This window comes from Malurus melanocephalus, unplaced genomic scaffold (assembly GCF_030028575.1).
Source record: "Malurus melanocephalus ecotype Western Australia unplaced genomic scaffold, MMel_1.1 scaffold_490, whole genome shotgun sequence".
Taxonomy (NCBI): Eukaryota; Metazoa; Chordata; class Aves; order Passeriformes; family Maluridae; genus Malurus; species Malurus melanocephalus.
The window spans coordinates 504,747-508,928 of record NW_026623722.1 but is presented as its reverse complement, the minus strand read 5'-3'; positions in this window follow the sequence as shown (position 1 = coordinate 508,928).

The window sequence follows — 4,182 nt, the reverse complement described above, 5'->3', positions numbered from 1 at the left end:
TTCAAAATTGATGTGAAGATGCCTTTTTGTGAGTGTTCCCACACCTATCCTACAATTCTCTGTTACATATTCGTCTTTTAATTTGTAGGAATAAATGCAGTAACAGCAAAAAGAGTCTGTGGTACATCAATACTGTGAYAGGCACAACCAGAGCAAGCTCTTGGCTCTCCTGATCACGAGCTGGCAGTGATCAGATCATTAAGACRTGGTGGAGTGGTTTATTGATACGCTGCCACCTCTGGAAGGTACCAGGAGTATCTGAAAGCATTTGCTCATCTATAACCCGATCATGAAATAGCTGTCACAAAGTCTGCAGGTCCCTCCTGATTTTCCAAATGCTTGTGTTTTCATCAGTTCACTGGGAAGAACAAGGAAGCAGAGCAGGGATGTCTAATTAAACTAGTGGAAGACATCCACTCAGCTCTGCAGAGCTTTTGGGAGAGAAAAGCAGTGAAAAAGGTGCTCAGTGCCTTTACATGACCGGGGTTTATCTTTGTTTGTAACCTCAAAAACATGGAAGGATTTCTTGCTGTGTAGATCTGTGTAAATCAAATGACGTTAATGTTTTATTTCATAACAAAAATGGAGGCATGAGAGATAAACCTGAAGAGAGACTTCACGCTAAGCACTGTGTGTTATTTTAAATGTCAACTTCTTGGGKAAGGTTCCCATGCCAACAATTTTCTTTGGAGGTTATGCTGTGAAAGTGGGTGAACACACACCCAACTCATAACTCACGCAACCTTCCACCTGTGTAAAACAGAGCAAAAAAAAGCTTATGAAAACACACCAGCAAGCAGAGCACACAGCTGGGAAACARCAAGAAGGATATTTTATTTAAAATCGAGTAAAACCCCAAAATGTCACAAGAGTTGCTGCATTTCTGTGCAGCACACCACACCTAGGAGATTAAACAGCAATACTGTCATTTGTACCTATTTATTCAAGGCAGGGAGCTGACCTTTCCAGGCTCATTTGTTTCAGCAAACTTTGCTCATGCTACTCATGACTGCTCATATTCATAAGGCTTGCAAGATTAGAACATCAAATAATTGCTGATAATATGAAGACAGTGTGACAGAAGGAACAATAGTGTTTCTTATTATGCGATTATCTTTCTTTTTTTCTTTAAGGCTCTGAGAAACCACTTCAAATATTTTGGTCATTTTCCTGTCAAAGGTAAATTTTTTAATTGGCTACTGCACTTCTACATATGAAGCTTTGTTGTGATCTTTGCAAATCTCAATGGATACATTAAACCAGGTATTATAGTTCTAATAAATAATATTATGGACATTATTTTGTTCAGGGCTTGTCAATGTCCACCCAATCATTTTCTCAGTCGTRTGGAAGAAATGCCACCCTGCAGGTTGAGCAACAGATACAGATTGCTCCAGGGGATGGGTGGCTTCAGTCTTGTCCCTTGACCCCAAAATGACACCGTAGCCTGACCTATAAAATGAGGACAATTAAATCTATTCACTTTTGTACACACTAGCGCAACACATGGTTGAATAGCACTATGTAAATTTAAAAACTTAATTAAACTGAGGCAGAGAGCCAAGCAATCACAAAGCACACACTACTTGAAACCACTCATTAATAGTTCTGCTGCTGGAACTTGTTTCTTAATGGCTCAGTAACGAGCTGACTACAATCTGCAAAACCACGTTTCTTGATAATATTTTTAWGTATGTAATTATATTGTGATAATGTCTTGAACTTGTGTGTGGACAGGTGACAAAAAATATACCTCCTAACACTTAAGAGCCCAAGACTTAAAATCTGTTCCTTTTCATTCACAATTTGTGTAACACTCTTACAAAAATGAAGGAGCATACTCTGGCTTTTTTGTTGGTATCTGGCACTGTTGTGGTACTCAGTAGTATGTTTGACCTGTCACTGCCTGATCCCTCTTGCCAAAAATATTGTGCAACCAACTCACTTCTCCAAGTTTCTTCCCTTGGAAGCTACAGTCACTCAGAACTAGCAGACAGACAGTTTCATCTTCTGTGAGACGAGATGCAGGTGAGGCATCACACTTAACCAAGCATGTCTCTTCACACACAAGGAAGATATTACATATATTTGAGTGGGGTATGCTGCTCTTKCATTCCAGCCTGCTTTTATCAGTAGTAAATGGGCCAGCAGCCTCACTATCAACAAATGTTGGATATTATCCTCCCTCCTTCCTTCTAGCACACTATTAACCTAGGTTACCTACTCAGGGAACACATTTTTCTGCTGTCAAGCAAACAGTTCAGCTGGAATTTGTTGTCAGTCACATGTCGAGAATCTTCATCCCACAGTTCTGACTTCTCCCAACAGATACCTGTGAATGGGAAATGGAACTGCAAGGCCTAGGAGTTCAGGAGACACTCGTCACATTTAAAATTAAGTTCTGCACTGAGAAAGAAAGACTTATTTTAGGGCTCTTTKCTAGGTCTACATTGAATCCAACGAAGTAAAACTCCAACTTGGCTGAGTTCCCCACAGCTACTGCAGCAGAAGCAACCACAATCCTCACAATAGAATATGGAATGTATATATTTTGACCTTACTTCAATTATTTTCTGCATCTATAATCATAGTGCATTCACAGATGAAATTTAAAAACCTATAATCTAAATGAAGGAACCACTCCCCCACAGGGGAAGACAGAATGATGTATTTTTTCCATTTTAAAATTGTTAAGAAGGTAATTACATGCTATTTCCAGGGAAAGCATGTTATTTATTTCTCAGAAAGGTAAATAATACTTAAGAAGCCTTTTCTGAATATACCAACAGCAGACCATCTTTGAGCCTATTTATAAAGGAAAATTCAATGAATTAAAAATTAAATGAGACCCAAAATAGTCACAATGACAACACTTCTGCAACCAACACCTTCTGCTCAGCTTCACGCTGGTTAAGCAAATTAAMAGGGATGTGCTCATTTGTTTTCTGTTGTCTGCAGCAATATCAGCCTGAAGTGATTTCAGTTATTACACCTGTCAGTGAGACTCTTCTCCCTGTAGCTGTGGTTTCACGAGGAACTTGGTTCTTTCTGTTGGGTCAAAAAAAAAACCACTTGACTGACCCAAGTCCTCTGCTATCCTAAGTCTTTTGGTGTTTGAAGAGATTCTAATCYCTCTGATACCTTTCATTTTCACTTACTAGGAGGCAAAACATCCTTTGATGCCTTGTGCTGTAAAGTTTATGGGTGTTTATTACAGAAAATATACTCAAGCAGCAACTCTTTATGTTGCCACAAGAAGCTCCAGGCCTTGCACTCTAATACAACTGGGCCTCAGGGCAAAGGATGAACAGCAGCTACAAGAAAATGTCCTTATCTTGAAGACCAAAAATGTGTCAATAGTTGCAGGATCTGTCCATTAAAAACAGGCAGGTGAAGTCTAAATAGTAAACACTGAGCCCAGAGCAGAACTCCTGTGTATCTGGGTGGTATTATTTCCAAAGAACATGACTAATTAATGCCTTCTGTGTGCCTCCCATATCCTGAAAGCACCCATGGTRTGCTCCCCACCAAACACCATCCTCAGTTTTGCACTTGGATTCTCCCACATTGATGCTTTCACCCATCCAGATTCAAAACAGAGATCGTTCAGCAGGTCAGGAATGCCAAGTCCCTGCTATCAGCAACTCTGAGCCCATGCAGCGTCGCTCTGACAGGTCACATTGATGCACAAAGGAAGGAGGAAGGAGAGGTGGTATATTGTCTATATAACTTTAACTTGTGAACCATTCAATATTGTATTTAGTACTCCTGTGCTGCTGAGAGAAGTTCTGTTTCTAAACTCGAAGTACCTGTGACTTTTCTCTCTCCCATGGCCATCCAGCATTTCCTTGTCTAATAAACTTTGACTGTTCATCTCCAGGGATCCCTAGAGATGTACATGGTGAGGTTCCGAAGAAGGGTGTGAGCATCAGAAAATCTATTWTTTCCTAGCTGTCCTCACTGGTATAGTTACCTAGAAAGCCATGCCCTTAAACCATGATTACCACAAATTTATTTTCTCTAGGTGCCATGTGAGAAGCTCAGCTCACTCAAATAATAGCTGGGATGCARGGCGCAATGTAAACATTGCTTAACACAAACCCAGATCCTTGCGATTAGCGTCGTGGCTCCACCAGACGCCGCTGGCAGTGGACTGGGTGCAGCTCCCTTGGGACTCTGCAG